Consider the following 21,579-nt stretch of genomic DNA (forward strand, 5'->3'; position numbering starts at 1 on the left):
ATCCCTTTGTGTGTGCCATCTTTATACCGCCTAAAACGATTTAATTACGACATAACGCTATCTTATTTCATTCACGAAGATAAATATTAATGTATGCTAATGTTGGAAAAGATTATTTATTTCTTCCAAGTCGATATAACAAAACATAATATATATTTAGTAGAGTAATCTTAAAGTTTATATTTGGAAATATATTATGATTTCGAGATATTTCAGGAAAGAGGGAGAACCTGAATTAATTCGAAAATGCAATCCATTTTGTATTCGGCATATAACATATACAGTGGTTCATTTCGTCCTACGAAAGAACCACTGGCAAAAATTATTCACAAAGTACGCGTATAACATCGTAGATAAGTAATGTAACTGTTATTAGCATGCAAATTGTAACGTGTTACAGATACGGTGTATACCATCGAATTATAATTTAAAATGGTATTATTACTTCTGCCTCTCTCGAACGATCTCGTTGGCGTTCTCTTTACAATCTCGATACGCTTACGCGGACACGCAAAACATTCCGCGGAGGAAAGAAACGTACCTAGATCGAGCGGTCGAATTGTTGAGCGGGCGATTTCCATAGCGCGCTAATTACCCGTCCAGGTACAAGACGGGCGAAATGTAGCGGGGCCGGCACACGGAATGCCGTTGCACGTTAAACGTGGCCCCGTCGTGGTCTTCGTCGGGTCGAGCACGCTGGGTAGGTAAACGTCAACGAAGGGTTACGCGAGCCAAGCCTTCCCTTGGCGAGGTGAGCGATGCCAGCGATAATGCGAATGCGGGTTACTTCGAATGCTAATTATTTGTTTATCAGCCTCCGCATGCAACCACGCCGGCACGCAGCCAGTGTCCCGATAAGAAGCGGTGCCCCTTGAAGCTGTTGCGCGCTAAGGTTATATACGCTCGACTTCGGCCTCGCAGATAATTGCGGCGATTATAAAAACGTTCGCTTTGCCTCGCTCGTCTTTCTCGTTATCGGGCTACCTGTCGACTTCGATATACTCGTTTCCTACGTCGTTTCCTACGTGGCTTCCTGCCTCCCTCTCTCTCTCTCTCTCTTTCTCTCCTCTCTCTCCTTTTCTCAATAGAATGTCCTTTATTCGTCGCGGTTATCTTGAAGTGTAAATTAAGACTTGATACGCATGATTGGGTTCAAAGTACTACTAAATATATATTTACACAATGAGCGACGACGTAAAAGTATTAAGAACACAAAGTTAAGCTAATAGCAGAAATTTCTAATTTGCAGTAATGTTGCGTGACTGCGTAAAACTGCACGTTATGATGATAGCTCGTGAGCTGAAAAAAAAAAAAAGAAAGAAAGAAATAAAAACTTTTTCCTGTTGGTTACAAGACGCGTTATCTGAGCAACCTCATTGCATTTATAAAGTTAATTGTGTGATAGTACTATCCACGTAACGTCCATATAGGTCATGCAATATTGTGGAAATTCTGCCCAAGATGTGTTGAACAGAAGTGAATTCAACGCGGATATTATGTTGCGGGAGATGAATTTTCAAATCGTGCGGTTCGTACAACGTTCAAGTACACTCTCTAATATTTTCTAATATTTTTCCCGCGCCCTCTTTTTTTTCCCCTGCCCCAGTTGTGAAAATAATCTTTTCACGTTGGCGACTGGCACCTCGTTTTCCTTCCTCATTTCTCCGGCTTCGCGAACGCAGGACGGACCCTGCGATCGACCGGTAGCGATGAAACGAAATTGTATATTCGCACGCAACACGACTGCCATTTATATATACGCGGGAGAGAAGCTAGCCGCGAGAGGTCGTCGGTCCTCCTTTCGACAAAATGGCGCTGCTTTTCTTGCTCGTCGGTATCTCTCTTTTAATCTCACGCGCGACACTGACCGCGTCCCCAACAAATGGATTTTTAACTCGTCCCATCTAAGCGAGGTCCGAGGTCCACCCAACGTCAGTGGCAATCAACTTGCCATTGACGAGTGATATGTAGCATATCGCGCCTAGCATCAACGATCATTAACGAGGTATTACGGTATTATAATAAACAGGGGCTCGAATGCTCGAGGGATTCTAACGAATTCGATTAATTCTGCTTGTAAAATAGAATTCCAATTTATCCGCAAATGGAAAAACGTAGAGACTCTTAAGCAAGAGACTGCGTACAACAATAAAAAAATAGAGAGAACAGATAATACAGGATAGGGAATAGTTCGATATCAACACATAAAACGTAATGCGTTAACAAAAAATAGCCTTGTTTTTCTGAGAGCTGTTCCTCTGCATTCTGCATTAAAGCATTATGTTTCTTATGTTAATATTAAACTGTCTATAAATTCTTGTTACCTGTACTCTGTTCTCTGTTTCCCCTATTCCTTTTATTTGACACAGCCCCTAAAAATTCTGGTCACAAGACCAGATGTGACTCTGTATTGCAAAGTATCTTAGTAAGATATACGTGATTCATCCTACGTATACTTTGTAACACGTAGCCATTATCACTGTTTATCTCATGAAAAGAGTTTATTAGTGCGCAGCTCTTTTTTATAAAGATCTCTAGGAAAATGTTTCACGGCAGTGTGTGTTTCGATAGATTCGCGTAATTGTCGCTTTAATCACACGTGCGAGATGCGTTTATTAATTCTGGAAATCAAATGAAAGAGACTTGAGTAATACATCTGATCTGCCTGTCGCGTCGTTCGCTCATAAATAATTATTAGCAAATTAAATTACGCGCGATAAATTTTTCAGAATATTAGGAAACGCGCGAGAGCCGAGAGAGAGAGAGAGAGAGAGAGCGCGGGAGAGAAAGAGAAGAGGAGGATTTTCTGCAAAGGACGGGATTAATAATCTTATTCATGAGTGACCGCAGGCCGGCGCCGAACAGCGCCGCACTGTGTGACGGAACCTCCGTTAGTTCCCACCGGAGCCGAGCTACCTGTTATCCTCTGTCTGCTAAATTATGTTTTTTAATTAAATCCATCGTAAAGGAGCGGCTCGACTGTGTATACCTCGGCTCGCCGCCCTTCTCGGCCCGGCCATCTCCTATTCCCTTCTCACACGCCGCGTTACGAAAGAGTCGATCGTATGTCCGAGAGTGTCTACGTCGAGTAACCGTGGCTCGAGGCCAAAACAGGGAGCTATCCAAATTTATTCGGCTATCCCGTAGCCCGAGAGAGGTATCCTCTCCTACTTTGCCTCCCTTTTGCTCCTCCTTCCGATCATATCGAGTATTTTTTTTTCTTTTTTTCTTTTTACCACGAACCCTCGACAAATTTCAAATCGCTCTTGGATCAAATGATTTCCGGGTAAAAATGTAAATCGGTGTAGTTCGATGTTTAGGATATATACGAGTATATCTCTCTATTTGATATATTTGATTTCGTGATAAATTTCGATCTTCGTCAATCATTCGTTAATCTCTTTATACAAGTATAAATAAGACCGACCATCAATCATTGTGTGTTCACGTAAGAAAAGTACAATACAACTAGCAAACTTTCAATTGGAGATTAAAGAGAGCACCAAGCTGTTCGCTATAGGCAAACAGTGAAAAAGAAAAGCGTATGGAAAGTAGGAGGGCAGAGAGGAGAAGGACTACCAATTCATTAGCTCTCATAAATCCGTCGCCCCCGCTGGCGTTGAATATTAAGCGGACATTACGGTGGTCCGGTTATAACTCGCAGCCAGTTAACACACCGGTATCATTTCTCCCCGACCTTCCACACTACGATGCACGGTTATTCCGCAAATGCATTTCCGAGAGTAAGAATCTTCGGGTACGAGAAGTCTTGTCGCAAGGTCGCACGGCCAAACGGCTCGGTAACGCCGTTCCGATAACGGGGTTCCGACCGAAAAACCGCTTCGTATTTCAAACTTACGCCTTCATTAGGCTAATGAGGAGAGGAGCGGAGGGGGGGGGGAGGCGTAAATCTCGAGAGGCACGTCGCTTGCGCGCGTGCGTACGCAGTCGAGGATGCACCTCCAGAATGCCCTTGTCGAGGGACGACGGAAGCGGCTGCACATTTGCATAGAGTAATTTAGTGCTACATAAAATTCCGCAGCCAATTAGCCAGCGGAGTGTCCGATCTATCGCCTGGCCAGCCGTTTCGCCGCGGAACGCTTCTAATTTGCGAAGACGGTGACCCCCTTAAGAGTGGAGACATTCTCTCGCCCCTATTAAAAACCCGCGCTTCTTCGCGCAACTCTTATCATTTTATACGAATTTTACTGTCAGGCGAATGGTCCACTCGCACTGCTTTTACGTCTCGGACTAATATTTCTAACCGAACCCACCCATACTAATTCTTATTCGCGGAAAAGTTTTTATTGTTTGAATAAAAACCGCAGTGCGATATGTAATTGTAACTTATCCGAAATTGTCTAATTAAAATACTAACAGGCTGAAACATGTCACGTACGAATACGTACGAATTATTAAAAATACATTGTATCTGTTATACACTGTTAAATTTACAGTATAAAATTTAATCTAATGTGAGTCACTGTTTCTACTCAATCGTATCATTATTTTATACTAAAACAATGGTTATATTTGACGCTATACAGTGCCAATTTGATATAGTGTCAAATTTAATCAATCGTTTTAGTAGAAAAAAATAACGATATATTTAGTAGGAGCAGTGGCTACTCACATTATTTAGGTTAAATTCGACAGTGTATAGCATAGTGTACTTTTTGTCTGTCTTATTAATACTAAAAGTACGTTTCTTTCTTGGAAAAGAACCGAGCGAATAAATTAGTATGAAAATTAAGAAACTTATGAAACATTAATTTTTCATCGGTATAAAAGATGTAATTATTGTAAGGTCGAAAAATTTCGGAATTTTCTTTTTTCTACAAAAAATATAATATTGATTTAAAAAATAGAAACACTCAATGATTGTTTCTTATATACGATTCTACTTTTAGTGTTAAAGATCTTTCGCTATTACCTGATGCTGCTTACAATACATCAGAATATAATATATTTTCACACACATACACACACACACAGAGAGAGAGAGAGAGAGAGAGAGAGAGAGAGAGAGAGAGAGAGTTTGGCTATTTGCATTTAAATAGTTAAGCTTCATTTATTATCTAACATTTCCTACAATCTATCTATAATAAGATGTTGCCGCGAAACACAAGCAAGTACACCACTCGGCGCTCATTGATTCGTAGTCCCACGAAATCAGAAGCTATTCGTAATCCTAGGTCTCGATAAAGCTCACCGAAGCTTCGCACGGAAGCGGATTAAGCATGGAAAACGCAAAACGTTGTATGTCGGAAGCCATGCATTAGCATATAGACGGAGTTGCCTCCTGGCGATGATGTTGGGTAGGTAGCCACGAGAGGCTCTTATTTATTAACGATGTATTCTTCACCGCTACGTCGTATTTGCTCACTTTGTTCTCGTTAACCCTTTCCACCTTCCTCGGCTGTGAGGTCCGCGCGAAACTACTCGACTAAATAAAACCAATTTGACTGAGATAGGGTAGGAGCGTATGCGGTAGCCGTCAAAGAATGACTAAGCCGGACAGGTTGATTAACTCACTGATGCGCTATTCAATTTCGATCTGATATCTGAAAATTTCCTATAATAAGACGCGATGCAATGACGAAGCTCTTTAACAAAATTATTCAAGTAATTGAAATAAGAAGGGAACAGGAATTTCTAACTCTTAAAAGCAGCATTCCTAACCACAAGAAATAGAAATTTACGTAATTATTAATAATTTTTTTTTCCAATTATATACAGAGATGTGAGAGAGAGAGAGAGAGAGAGAGAGAGAGAGATGAGACAGAGGGAAAGATTTATATACCACTGAAATGGGCAAAATATTATTTAACGTCGTCCGCTTATTCTCCCTCATACAATTTATGCTTTCCTAAATGTTCATTCAGTTATTTATACGTGTTACAAATTGCATTAGCTGTGTCTAGCGATCAATCGCATCGTAAAGGTCGTATTATAATTTCGAAAATACTGACCACAGATTCTTGCCGAGTGTTCCGAGAGGAACACTCGGTGTTTCGGAGCGTTTAATAAATAAATTTCTCTATCTAAGCGTTTCCATTCTCGAGGACGTTCACAGCTGTTTATAACTCGCGGGGAACTTGTAAGCGACAATAATTTCCGAATAGTACTTTAGGGCTCGGCCCTCCCGATATTATAACGCGTGAAAGGCGCGCGGTCGTAAGCGCACGCCTTTATCAGCCGTTTCAGGTAGACCAGCCGGTAAACTCTCCGTCCGTCTCTCGATCGTTTCGCCCTCCTAGACGTGTCTACCGAAAAACCTCCCCGTCCTCGTATATTCCGAGTTTTATAGCCGCAGCTACACGGTGGTCCCGGTCGGCGGCTTTCTTTCAATTACGAAAGTTCCACGTAGAATCGACGTGTAAATAGCGTCGACGTTGGATTACTTGGCAGAATCATAGGTCGATAAATTAGGCCTGTATTAGCATTTAAACGATCGAGCGGTCCATCGACGATCTCGATGGCTCTCGATTACTGCGAGAATCGCGAAACGAGAAGAGAAACGAGACGATGGCTGTGCCATCTCCCGCCGTATCACCGACGAAAGATCCCGTCCAACGCGCCGACCTCGTCCTTCGTTTCATCTCGAGAAAGGAAAAACGAGAACAAGAACTGTCATCATTTTTGCTTTCGATCATCAAATTGCTCTCTCTCTCTCTCTCTCTCTCTCTCTCTCTCTGTAAAACGTTATATATAGTCGTGTTATATATTGACAATTTGTTCAGGAATAACTTTCGCCTGAGATAAGATAGCTAGACATTTTCATTTGTTGCGCATTTACAACGAGGAAATGTGAGATACTTTGCATATTTTATTAAGCGATAAAGTATTTATAACTTTAACAGTAAAATACATAACAGGAACATGTTGAAACGTCAACAGTAATAACCTTCTAGTATAATAACGAATAGACGAAGGCCAAGCGTGTATTTATTAATATTTGATAGCTGTCGTGTCCATGAGAACACGCCGGAGTAATTACGGGATTACTCGCACTCCCACATTCGCGCCTCGTGAATTGAATTTCGAAGACGGACCTGAAATAATTCATGGAAAAATGCACGAAGTTGTCGAGATCACGTTTGTGCTCGTCCTCTCCCGTGTTCCGCGCAGCCGTGGATAAAGCACACGTTGTGAAGTCAGATTGAAAGATCCGTGTGATTCTCTTGTCGCTTTTATCTCTGCGCCATACATGCGATTACCTTTCTTGCAACTTGGCAAACGGTCCACGAGAAAGATAAGATCGAAGAGACAAAGCCGGTAATTACAGTTGATTCTTATTGAGATTGTCTTGATTACGGTCTTAAGATATCATAAATCAATCAGAGAGCTCTATTAGCATCTCGGAACATTGTCCAAGAGGATGCTGGAGTAACCAAATGATCGACATTGCAGTCGTATAAAAATCTCCGAATTGACACCGCGAAATGAAGATCAAAAATCCTTTTTACTGCTAAAGTAACGTTCTTTTTTTTTCGATTTCAGTATAAAGTCCACTGCATCACCTCCTAATTTTCCATCTACTGGAATTCTAGAAGAATTTTTCCGTTCAGTCAATTCGGAGAGATTTTTATACGACTGTAATGTCGATCATTTGCTCACTCCATTGCACTCTTTTTAAGGTCTTAAAATGAAAATGAATTAACCGCCCTGTGATTGCTTATGACATCTTAAGACTGTACTTAAGATTGTCTCAAATATCAGATTCGACTATGAATATCAAGCCAAAGAGTATCGACGCTCTCCTGAAGATCCGGCCACACACGCCGCTGCCCGCTCTCATCATCTGCCCTCAAGTGATATTATTTATCCGGGGCATTTCCGAAAAACGATCGACCGATACGAAGGCAACGTTGTTTGGAAGGACGATGATATAGTCGTGATATAGTCGCAGGGACGTTTTACGAGATGCAAAAGAACCGGCTCGAACGAGCAAAGATGCGGCGCGCGAGCTGATAAATTTACGCCAGGCGGCTCGCTTGTGATCGGCCGTAAGTGGCCCTTTTACGATGAAAGGTTACATTTCGTTACATTGATACGCGGCCGCCTCTTGCGCAGAAATCACGAGCGGAATAATCTCGTGGAACGGGAGCATGCTGCCCGTCGTCGTATCGCGGGGCTCGCGCGGGCTCTTGCACCTGCAAATATTTACGTTCACTTAAAAAGTCGTAAAGACCCGACGCTTCGGTAAATCTACGCGGCGCGCTCTTCGGGGTGATAACGGGAGTGCCGCGAATGACACGGTCGCTGGCCTTGAGAACGATTCGCGCCGGCTCTGAAATCGAGCTGCGCGATGACAGGTCGCCGTTCCCGTAGAGATCTCACGCGCGCACACACACAAGAGTCGCATGCACGGCGGCAGGATTTTACAGCATTCTAACGTGCAATTTAAGTGATAGTAGCGATATTTGCGCGCAGTTTTTGGTAGAGCAGCTTAAAGATATCCTCACGCGATAATGTCGTTTTAATGTTGATACTCGTATATATCTCCCAATATAACTTTATTACACGCAGAATTCCGTTTTCTTTATGTCTCTTCTTACGGTTCAATGAATTTAAATATCGATAATGCAAGAAGTTTCAGGATGCTTGAACAAGTAGCGCGTTTCGCGAACGTGATACGATCGGTTGGCGGATGATTAGCGAATGTCAGGGTTCGGTGCACCTGCTGCTGCATCGTTGTAATCATCGTTCCCCGATGCGAGAGAGATTGGCGTCTAATCGCGGCCACCGACGTGGCATTTGGACCACGGATGGATACGACAAGATCGTTGGCGAACTAACGTGCGACCGGTCGGCGTGGCGATCCTCCCCGCGCGCACTTTAATCGTCAGCTTATCGTGGTCGTTCGGTAGGATAAACAAAAGCGCCGCGTCGAGCCGACGAGGTAATTTAGCGACCGCTCTCTCTCTTTCTCTCTCTCTCGCTTGCTCGCTCTTTCGCCCGGCGCAGCCTCGTGTCTACGAGTCGAGTAATATAGCGACCGCCTTGCCTTCGCCGAACAGGGCGACGTGTTACCGACGGCGTTATGGCAACAAACTGGCACTAAATCACCTTTGGCAGACCACGTGAACCCGTTCATCTCGGCTCGGCCGGACGCAGCTGCCGCTAAAGTAAAGCAGTTAAAGATCCAATCTCTCGAGGAGAGCCGCGGCTCTTTCTCTCCCTCGTCTACCTCGGCGCTATAATATTCCGAGCAAAAAAGACGCACGCGCGCGCGATCCTCCTTAGATCGGTCTCGCAAATAGTTGGAGAGCTTGTAAAACTTCACGCAACGATTCGCACGAGCGTCTACGACAGGAGATCACATTCCGTTTCCACAATGGTTTCGATGTAGGTCATCTCATGGAGGTAATAGGGATCTTTATAGACTGGCGTTCCTTGATTTGATAATTCCTATATTTTTGTAGAAAGAATTGGACATCGGCAACTCTCTTTTCGACTCGATACTTGAAATTGATTATTGATTGATTCAGCGTTTGTTTCAGTTCTAAGTCCTCTAGGAATTTTTTAAATACGAGCGACAGTAGAAGTACGAAAAAAAACCTAAAAAGAAAGTAGAAGATTTAATACATTATAATTAAAATAAAAAGCTACGGAAAAGAAACGAGTATTGAAATAACGAAAAAAACAAAATATTTCGAATAATGAAGAGCCGTAGATAACAATAAAAATGATAAAAATAATCATTTTATTATCACACAGACAATTTTTGCGTTAATAAAAAATGCTTTTCTGTTTTTAGATATTTCAGAATTTAATAAATGTCTCCTTTTCGTTCCTGATTTTGAAAAAATATTAGGCATATTTTGTAACTCGTAACTTTTATTTTTTTTCTTTTCTAATAAATGTATAGGTAAAATCAGTGGGGCAAAAATTTCCGAGAGGTTTCTTTGAACTTTCCAAAACTCTCTTAGATGCACCTGAAGCTACTTTACTCTTTGTAAACTGCTAGTGACAAAATTTCACAGGAATATGCAATCTATTCTTATTAGGTTACATTTATACATCATCTCGCGAGTTCTTTTAGGTCTGGCTAGTTCGATCTTTTAACTGTGACAAATCAGTCTGCGGAAGAATGAAAAAAAAAAAAAAAAACATAAAATATTAGTAATGACAAGTAGTAAGTATCAAATTCCGAGATACTGCTACTGCTTATGAACTATGCGAAGTTTCCATATAGCTGTCATGTTTAAGTAGGTGACTATAGACGTACTTAACACGCTGCTAACGTAACTGACGGGACTATAAATCTATCCGGTTGCGAAACAGGTGGCTCTATTCTCGAAGAAAGTGCGCTTTATACACACCTGGTAGTGAACGTCAGCAAGTTAATTCTGGCGTTAAACACATAAAACGAATTATTTGCCGTAATAATAGAATTTCCAGCATTTGTATTATTGATTCATTATATATAAATGACCATGTGTTACATCGTTATTAGCGACATAACATAACGTTGATACGAAGATCCATTCGTAATAGGCTCGCCAGTAACTTGTAATGTCAAGCCGATAATGTCAGGAGGTTAATGTAAAGATCATCGGAATAGATCGAGACGCGACTCCATATTACCTAGTTGTGGGTATTTCGATTTGTTGGACGAAAGAGCACAGCTGAGCGTCAGAAGGCATCGATGGTGTTTAAAGCCGAGAGTAAATGCGCGATCTATGAACATTATGCTCGGGGAAACAAAAGCGCTTCTACTTCAAAAATTTAAATAATATATCGCAAAGCGTCGTGTTATAGACAGTAATTTAAAAGGGCCGTAACATCGCGAGTTAAAGCGCAGGCGGAATTAAGCGGTCCTCTTCTTCGGCGTCTGCCAACGAGACGCTTTACGATCGGTACACGCGTGTAATACCTATAATCGTTGCACGTGTTGTAACCCGTTGCTTGAGAGGAACCTGTGCTTTCTATCTCGTTAGCGCTTGGTGCAGGGTGTTCGTTTTAAAACATCGGCACAACTTTAAAGTCTTCAATTTTCGTGCTGCGTTGAAAAGTGTCCAGGTGTCGTTGAAACGCTATATTCCGTGTTGCCCAATACGATTGCGATCGTGATTCACAAAAACCCATAACACGTTGATTCGTAAAGGAAATGGAAAAGTGGAGAGAAAAGTGTGCAGCGCAGAAGTGAAAAAAAAAAAAAGAACAAATAATAATGAAGACAAGTATGAAAATGGTAAAAGGTAAAACTGGTACGTGCGTTTAGAGAAAGTTCGTTGCTCGTGTGCGTAATTGACATGACGTGAAAAATACCTTTAATGGCGCCGGTCGACGAAGCGATAAAGTTTACCGACACGCACGTCACTATGTTATTAAAGTCAACTGAACACCATTAAAAATATTTCTCACGTTGTCTATTACGAGAGATCGTAATTTTAGATATTTTCTTATTTTATATACGGTTGTTATTGAACGTGTAGTATTATAATTAATATTTTCCGCTTAATAGAGCAGTACATTGGTGACGTTTGTTTTTAATGAGATGTTTTTAAATAGATGGCACAGCCCACATGATTAAACATGTAGCTACTTACATTATCGCTCGAAAGTTCGGAGCATTTTATGACCTTTAGGTAAAACTACTGCAGTTTCTTTATAGAAGCAGCTTATTAAAAGAGATTAACTAGCTTATTAAAAATATCATTTTTTTATTTTTCAACGTACTTTTGGAATAATTTATAATTGACGCGACGTAAAATTTTATAGTGTTAGCTAAATAAAGTTGATTTCATTTTTTTTTCAAAATTTACACGATGCTCTAAAGTTTCTTTTAACTCTCTCAAGCTAACGCCCAAATTGCAACACAGTCACACTGAATCTATAAGACCCATTGAATTTATATTAACAGGCACCAATTGAGAACCAGAAAATGACATAAAAAAGAATAAACTATATAAAGTATATTTTAATAGGAATATAAATTCGCAGATGTAACGTGAAAAAATTAAATTGTTCGACATTTCTGTAGCAAGAAAAATGTTAGGTTGAAATTGAGCGATCCAGAAAATTTTGCATAGAATTCTGTTGATTTAATCAGAGATTCCGATTCGTATATTTTCAACTAAAATTCCAATTGGACAGTCCCACTGTCAACTGTCCAGAGAGTTAAACGATATATATGAATACGGAAATGTAAATAGTATAATAAGTATTTAAATCAATCAACTGAAAGAGATCATTGAATAATATTGAATGTGCACGTCTAGCTGGATTAGCCAAAAATATGAAAATATTGAAATCGAGGCAAAGCTATAGTTGTATCATTAATATAATTCACGTAGTGAATTTGTAGTTGAGCGTTGTGTGTACACAGATATCAGTACTAGCGGATCGACCGGATCTCGAACAAAATGGTTCGCGTGTCTTCCGCGCCAGCTTCGCAAAATTTATTGCCTCATCGTGCGGAAGCACGATAGATCCGCGATACGTTCGCCCGTTCGTTTTATCTCTCGCAGCAAATCACGCGTTCTGAAATTATGCAAATCATTTTTCTCAACGTTATATCTCGGATTTCTCGACGACTCTATAAGCGAGCTACCTTCCTAACCGTAAAACGCCATCGATCGCCAAGAGCGAGTATCGAATGTTGATTCGCTGTCAGTCGGTATTTTCATTAGAAAACAAGATTTCCTATCGGCAAGTTAATTTCAAGAGATGGCACGCGTCCGATTTTCGGCGCTGCCGATTGTAAAATTCGCCCGGGGGATACGAAACGGGGATACGAGGTCATGAAACGAGGATCATGGTTAATATGATTCGCGAATACGGGAGCAGGAACGCGTGGAATCGGTTTATCAGATCGTCGCTATTGAATCGCTCCATTAGGAGCGCATATCTAATCGCAAGAGCCCGACGACCCTCGCAACGACGGGGGCCACCCTCGTTTTCGAGGACCATGCTCCACCGGGGCGTCCTGCAACAGACTGTGACATATTAGGCTACCCCCGCCCTCGCAAAAGGGGCATCATCCATCCCCCCCCCCGGCTCTATAAGGACCTCGTAAAGAGGGTGACCCCCTGCGACCGGATTTATTGTTTCACGATTTGTTGGACGAGCGACCGAGCGCGAACGGGCCGTGGGAGCGAGATCTGACGCGGTTAGTCTTTCTCTGAATAACCTGTGCATCGACAAGCCGCATAAATATATTATCCTCGTCGCGCGGAAAGATTGCCAAAGCGATCGCCAAAGACGAGGTTGCCGAGGAGCGGCATAATGTTCGTGAGCACGCGAGTAGATGCTTACCGTCTTTTAGCGATTTTTATCGCCGCAACGGAAGTTTGAATAATCCTTGACTGTTGGATGAGTTACACTATTCCGACTGTGTGTGATACACAGGATACGTGTCCGAAGCACACTAGCAGAATCAAACTAGTGAATCAAGCTCATCGAAAACGTTTGCAATCTCAGGATGTCTGCTAATCTTGTTAAATGGATTTCAGATATAACGGAATTAACATATATCAAGTATTTCGTCGTAATAATATCAAGTATTAATACCGAATATTGAAAGATCCCCTTAAAGCACAGCTACGCGCCGTTAAGGATCGTTAATAAAAAGGGAAAGGAAAGATGAAATGTTAAAAGGGAAGATGCTGCTGCATAGCAGAGATGATTATTTTAATGCTCGATGATAGGGAGCTTCGTAAATAAGCGGCTAAACATGGAAAGCCATGTGAATATCCCCCTACATAAAAATTCATAAATGAGTGAACGAGAGAATGTTCCCTCGATTCTCGAGGACGCGCCCATAAATCGTGACGGCAGTGCGTCGTCCTTCCGCGAGAGAGGGACTTGATTTTCCTAATTCACTGGCGGATGTCGCGCCGGAATAGAACATGGCGAGAGCGCCATTCGATCCGTAAATCTAACGGTATCGGCCCCGACGACGATGGGGGTCGTTACGCAATGCGCGGAGAGGATAATTCGTCACCTCGGGGTACGTAGAACGTAGCGATGGAGATACCGAAATGCAAATTATCCGGCCTGCGAGAACGCGACCGAACGTGAGCGAACGAGCCGGTGGACTGGCGGAAAATCGGAGAACGTACTCCGTTGACCGGTCCTCGTTCGCCCGAGTCCGGTTTCCTCTGGCGCGCCATTTCTGCGAGAAATTTTTTTCCCCTATTACACAAAACTACGTAAGATCTCTGATATGATCTAAATTCGTCGACTCGCGAAACTCGGTTCCACGAAAATGTAGGCGAGGCACACATTGGAAATCTCTACGAGATCTATCTTCCGCGTCACTTTTCTACGGCTGCACATTTCCCTTCCGATAGTCGGATAAAAACTGCGTTTTATATATTTCGCGCGGAATGCAAGAGATCCGGTTTCGACTCCCGGCCGGGACAATATTTTTCGCAATAAGTTTAATTAGAGTTTTTTCAAGATTTCGAAAATTTTGGGGGGGATTATTAATATTTCAGATTGGTTGTGCGTTTAAAGTCCGACAAGCATATCGGCACGCAATTATTATTTCTGAAATTAATTCAGTTTAAATGAATATATAATATATAGTAGTTCAACTTCCTTAACATTGCGACACCGGAGTGGCGCTTCGTTTTTTTTAAGTAATGTATTTTTATATATTTCACCGCGTTGGTCTCCATGTAGGATTCAGTGGAATATAATATGTAAACATCGTTTACGAAATATTATAGGAAATTATAATAAGATCTACGCAAAAATATTATTGCACTCTAAAAAAATATTGTTAATGTTGATAAATACGGCATGAATTTAATACCAAGGGTTTTAAGGCCACACTGTGATGATGAGTTCTTCAGTCCATACCAAGTTGGTGTTAATATTAGCACCATCACACACGGAGTGAGAATTATTAAATTACATTACCGACATCGCATGACGTTAAATCCGCACCCATATCTTTCACAGTGTAGGCGTCAACATCCATTTTGATATATCCCTCTCGTTTATTTGTGTTGAGCATTTCTCGATCGATTTTCACTTATGTACTATTGTTAGAACATAACACTACGAGCATTCTTTTACAATGAAATTCCGAGGTGTTACGTTTGTGGGCGATGTCAATGTGAGAGACGAGAACAAGACAGCTGTATTGAGTGCTAAATGTGCGGTGGAAGCACGAGTCATAATCTTTAAACTCCCGTCAGACATTCCATTTGACTTGTCGCTCGTAAGGCGTTATGAGTTATCGATACAACATCCACTCATTAATCATGCACGCCTCGTTGCACAAGCAACAAGCTTCTCTTATTTCTGTAATTTATTATACGGCGTATTATGTGGAAAAGAGAGAGACGAAGCCGTCACAGATTTATTTCTGACTTGACGAGTATATTCGTTCTATCCTTTCGAAATAGATGCGCAATGTATCGTGCGTGCCGTCAGTCTTTCTCCAAGGGTTTCGTTGACGGGTCGAAACAATTCAGCACCCGGCGTGATGTGAAATCATTTCCGAGAGCGAAGGGTTCCGTGAAGGGCCTCGTGGGTCAAGTATCATTACGCGTACCGATTACGCCAGCGACTCCGCTTTTATTGGCATTTCTAAAACGCGATATATTCTCTCTCTCTCTCTCGAGGTAACAGCTCGACTTGTTCATTGTGATAAGGATCGATTAAGGAGGAGATGCGATTACGTGTGACTGTAACTGACTGTGTCGTGTGAGAAAAAAGACAGACGCTGCATGTCCGTCCGTGTATATACGCACGACCGATTTAATATCAAATCCGCCGCATTCCGCGGTAATAATACGCCGGGCAATTACTCGAAACTCGTTGATTCCTCTTTCGCACGCGGACGCCGCACGCAACGATCTCACCGCACACATACGCGCGCGTACGTGCACGCGGACCCGGGGCGGTCCGGGGTGCTGCCGCAAGGTGCGACCGTATGCATCTGCTAAAAGAGGAAAATCGCGGCTGGCCTCTTCACGTGCGGCGGAATATGCCGGAAGTCGTCGTCAGAATCCCGGAAGAGGTCGTCGGCCGGCCGGCTCCACGCGCGAAAGAGCTTGAAATTGCTCGAAAGAAGACGAAGCTAAATACGGCTCCTCCTCGCCCGGCGAATAGAACTGCGGGACGCGTGAAATATTCGTCACGCGAGCGTTTTCCATTTCTTCTCCCTTCCTCCTCCGGGGGGGGTTTGCCGGGCCTCTCCGCGCGAAGAGTAGAAACCGGGGACGCGACGAGGTGCCCAGCACCTCGTCGGGACGACAGGCCAACGTGAACGAGAATCCAGATTGCGAGCCTGATTTTTAGCCTCGTTCGACCGTGTATACGTACAGTGGCAGCTAAAAGTTTGCCGCTCGCACGAGCAACGTGGTTTGATACCGTCAGGGCTTGGGCGTGTATTTGAAATACTTTTCATTTGAAAAACAGTGTTAACATAACAGTGTAACATAATTTCTTCATAATATGATTGTACTTTATACTTTGCGTTTTCAGCGTAGAGCACAAAAGTGTTTTGTATTTCAAATACTAACATTGACAGTCAATCTTATTATTTGAATTGACAAATACAAAATACTTTCAATCTTTCTATTTTTGAAATATAAAGTATAAAATACAATTGTATGTCATAAATACTGTGTTTCAAAGAAAAGTATTCCCAATTCTGAATATCGTACAGAATATATTGTACATACGTCTTTCCAGTATGAAAATATTTATACTGATATTATGATAAATTGTTTATACTTAATATTTTTAAAAAACCATGTATTAGTTCTTTTATATATTCTTATACATATATATTTTGTACATGAGTCAGATACTCTACGTGTGTAGAGTAGAGTGGGGTTATTTCGTCAATTTTAACTTTAAAGCGATATAAAAATTTGCAGAAAAATGCCTCGCACGTTCAATTACATTTCAAACATAACTGATCTATTACTGAACATAATATAATCTGTAGGCATCAAAATTAACATACAACAAAAAAAAGTATAAACCGATACAAAATGTGTCAAAATCAGTGCGGTTATTCTACTTTAAAAAAAGGATCTTAAAAAAAGAACGAATAATACAAGAAAATAATTCACGATTATCTACAGAGATTTTCGCATTATTACATTTTTGCAATTTGGATTATTCTAACACTCTAATGAACACTCGATATAATTTTTATTATGAAACTTGTTTGTATAAAAGTTATAGCTTTAAATAATATAAAGACTTCATTATCGACACGACGACGTATATTTACCATTACAAAAGCTTCAATCACGGCAACAATTTCTCTTTGCAGTGACATGCTTACAATTACGTTGTATTCAAACCGACTACTTTTTAAAACCGTAAACACCTTCGTTAAATATATGCTGCTTAAAAACAAAAACGTACGTTATTGCTGATCGGAATAGCTCGATGATGAAAAAACCTCCACCCTATCTCTATAGTTTATAGTTTATATATCTTTGCATTTATATTTTATATTACAGGATGAGTCACATTTGTTCACAACTCTAAGTTAATTTATGTTTAATATCACCGTAATAATTAATTTTAAAATACGTAATTGTCTTTCCTCTCTTTTGAATAATTTTATATTATATTTCTAATTCATGTCACTTCCTTACAGAGGTCCTGACATAAAAAACTCAACAATAGATTTTTAAATAAAATTTTAGATTATACACAATTATATGTATAAATTGTGCATAACTAGAATTTTTATTTAAAATAAATTTGTCCTTAAAAAATATTTGAGAGAAAACCGTGTACGATCTATATTTAAATTTAACGGACCTTCGTGAAATAATGATATAATATTTAAATATGATGTATCAAAATTATAGTTTCTCGTCGTAGACAAGATCGAAATCGAAGAGAGAGAGAGAGAGAGAGAGAGAGAGGAGTGAGAACCGTAAGATACGCAATCGAGAAAGAGCGATAAATCATCGCGGTCGGCACTGGACGCGTTGATGCCGTCGGTGTTTTGGTTTCGACACCGCGGGGGAGACGACTCCCTGCGGGGGCACTCTTTATCCCTCGAGCTGAGCGCCGAGAGGTCGGCACTGCCGGATAAAGGGTAGAGGCGTCTGCGTCCCGCCGAGGCGTCGTTGGTATCCCGTCATTCATCGCGCTCTTTCAACAAGCGCGTCCACGTAACGATTACTCGCATAGTACTAATCACGGTACTAATGCGTCAAGCGCCACGCGAAATACTGCACCTACTACGCGTACCGGACAGGTGCGTAGTACTCGGAATAAATTTATCGAACGAGCGGCAAGTCCCAGTCCTTTAAACGAGCACGCTTGTCTAACACAAATTACATATAATCTAATCTAATCTCCAACTTCCTCGTGTGTTTATGCTCGTTTTTACTCGACGAGTCGATTGGACTATTGTCCAATTGTTTAAGAATACCTATAGAGCGAAAGATAGCGAGATCGTTAACAATCGCGTTCCGGCCAACGCGCGCGTTAGAACAATCGTCTGTCAACGAGGATATTACTCATTCTTCGGCGGTATACTATGTTGTACTGTACGATTGTACCTACAACGATCGGCAGGAATACAATGGGCGGTCGCGCGTGTACACGTGCACGAGCGCGCGCGCGATATCGATAACGTCGATACGTCGATACGTCGATACGTCGATACGTCGATACGTCGCGCCGCGGGCTGGAAGGAAGGAGCGCCAAGTCCCGTCGACGGGTATAAAATTTGTAAAATCGCGTCGCACGTTCCTCGCCGCGAGCGTTTTCGTTTCTCAGCGCGCGGGGAAAGATATCCCCATTGTTTCAGCGATAAAAAAAAAGTCGGCGGGGGTTTAAATAGAATCGCACAGCGAGAGTCGTTAATAATCGTCCTCCACTTTGCTCGAGTGGTGCACGATAAAGCCTCGAGGTGTCGACGCCACAGATCGAGTATTGTTCGTCCTTTCCCATCACCGGGGCTCCAGTGAATGACGCTGACCGGCGATGATACGTCACGATAATGGCCGGTAATTCGACGTACCATCGGCGAGGCTCGTGCGCGCCTAGGAGGAATATTGTTTCGCAGCGCGCGATGGGAGTAGAGAGAAGTCTTGGCTTTTCAATTATCGGACCTTGGAGCGATACGATGATGGCCGGCGGAAGGCACGTATAACCCGGTGCAAGCCGCTGCACGCGGCCGGTAAACCCACACGCACGGGCGTATCTACGCCAAATTGCAGGTTCGATCGAGCCGCGGCTTGTACTCGATGTGCAACGAGTGGTACGCCGATACGGTGGTACACACAACGCGCGTGTGTGTGTGTGTGGATCTCGCGAGTGCTCGATATAGCATCGATAGTGCGTTTTGTGCACGGCACTCGCGCGGTCAACGACTGTCCGCGATATTTCACTAACTATCTCACTAGCTTTCTCACGATTATCCTTCGTTTAACAACCAGCCAGTTTGTAATGTCTTCTTTCTTCAAGCGAGCCATCATTTTCATTAAAACTTACTTCCTTTTTCCCTTCTTCTCTCAGTCAGTGCCATTCTTACAAAAATGTCCACTTCGAGCAAAGGTTGGACCAGAAGAAAAAGGTTGTTTATACCTTTCACAAATGTCCTTCGCTTTTATATATCCCCTCGTCACTCGATGTATAAAATATTGTGCGAGTGGAACTTCTTTTTATGTATATCTCACGCAGCGGCAAAATTTTCTATTATTTAAAAGGTAATACGTTGTTACATCTTTACCGTCGTCTTCATCTGAGTTTTCACAGTCACGATATCCAATCTGTCGTACAGTTTATAACTTTAATAATCACGTGCGACAGCTTTATTCAAAATATATTCACGTGAGTTTACTTCTGCCCGAGCAGGATCTTTTCAAAGGAGGATCTTGCGAAACGAGAAACGCAGAACATGCACGAGACTCCGATCGATAACGCAACTATCGATCGAAGATTAACTTCCGTAGTGTTTTTTAGACCGATTCACTTCGCAGATACGGTGCTGTTAATCGAAGCTGGGAAAGCAGGGATGAAGGGTAATGGCGAGTATCGTGTTCCGCGACCGGTTTCGAGAAAGGCTGACTCGAGGTTCTAATACGTTGAAACGCATAAATCATCCGTAACATAGACAGACTTTGAAAAAGCAATAAATATATCGCCCCGCGTAATATCTTCTAGCCTGCAATTTCACACAATTTATGTCTCTCTGAAATATATAAGCGACGTGCCGATCCGGCTCGAGGGACCTCGTCCATCGCATATTTCTCCGGATGTTTAGGATCGATTACATTTTCGAATGATGTTTTTCAGCCCGCAGCTTATCAGCGTGGATTCCATGGATTCCATCCGTGGCACGCGACGTTTTCTATTTCAAGATATTGTTCTTCGAAATAATCGCTACGTTAAGACGACTTGAGATAATGTTGTCTCTTCTGCTCGCTTCTCAGGAACGCGAAACGCCACAAAAACAATGCTTATATAATACTTTCGAGGCTTTCGTGGATACTATTCGATAGTTTCTATTCAGAAGTTATGCATTTCGCAGATTATCTCCGTGTCCAAATCCATTGTTACGATACATTTTCTGGATATTGCAGTTCACTTTATCCGATGGCGAAATATCTAAAAATTTAGCTAGATACAAATCTGAAAATAATTTTCCTTAGACCATTAAAATAATTATATGGGATGTTCAAATTAGTTGCTAAGATATTAAAACCTTTTATACTCTACACAGCATTGGATACGTTCAAAAAAGCAGCTTTATAACTGTTGTAAAATTCTTTAATGTTATTGATCTTGCCCCTAGTTCTCCACTGGATCTAAATATATCATTTAAACCAATCATATAACGGAATCTTACAACAGTTGCAAATCTACTTTTTTTTGCTGGACCATTTGCTGCGGCCATTGTCAGTAATACTGAAGCATTCTACATAATTATTTTGATGGTTCAACAAAATTATTTTCAGCTCGGTACACCCAACAAAATTTTTGGATACTTCAGTAAAAAATCGTTCTTTCTTTGCAATATTCGTGCGCAACATGTGTAAAAAAAAAAAAAAAAAGAAATTACGTGTCGTATCAACGTTTACTTTTGGGCAAAGTCTGTCTTTCCCAGACACACGTCAAATCTATGATCAATTTGGTATTACAGTTGTCTGACTTAAGTACGTGTACGTGTACACGTATGCTAGTTTTTCATGCGAACTCGTTGCACACACGTATACGCAAATTATAGCCGGCTGTTTTCGTATCGTTTTCTTACTTCAGGAGAGAAGGGACGGCCGCGCGCGACGTCCATGTCGATGCTTAAACGATACCAAAATCAATCGATCATATGTAATAACGGTTTCCTAAAGACGACTTTTCACAAACTGCCACCCGGCGGCCATGTTGTCTCCCCGCACATCTGCCAGTTTCGGCTACCCCCGGGCAGCACGGCGAGCAGAGAGGAACGAGCTGTACGAGTGAGCTTTCGAAAGGGTGTTTACACGTCGCGAGTTACGATGTGCTCGACGAAAATAATTCATTAGGATATCACATTGGGCGTGACAGACAGGGGTCGAGAAAAGCGGTGACTGCTACCCCGTGTGTGATCCATCCTGATCAATGATTTTCCGCCAATAGAATTTTATGCAG

General features: G+C 41.8%; 1 protein-coding gene across 4 annotated transcripts in view; it reads right to left on the reverse strand.

Moving 5' to 3' along the window:
• LOC108747116 (transcription factor Sp9) overlaps positions 1–21,579 on the reverse strand; it is a 60,265-nt gene that overhangs the window by 6,160 nt on the left and 32,526 nt on the right. Inside the window, exon 1 of one of the 4 annotated variants that reach the window (XM_018484390.1) lies at positions 13,955–13,992. The exons of the other annotated variants lie outside the window; for them this stretch is intronic. The gene's annotated coding sequence lies outside the window, so the exon portion shown is untranslated. Of the gene's footprint in view, positions 1–13,954; positions 13,993–21,579 lie in introns of those variants that run through there. 4 annotated transcript variants of the gene reach the window in all.

This window comes from Trachymyrmex septentrionalis, unplaced genomic scaffold, assembly GCF_001594115.1.
Source record: "Trachymyrmex septentrionalis isolate Tsep2-gDNA-1 unplaced genomic scaffold, Tsep1.0 scaffold191, whole genome shotgun sequence".
NCBI classification, from domain to species: Eukaryota; Metazoa; Arthropoda; class Insecta; order Hymenoptera; family Formicidae; genus Trachymyrmex; species Trachymyrmex septentrionalis.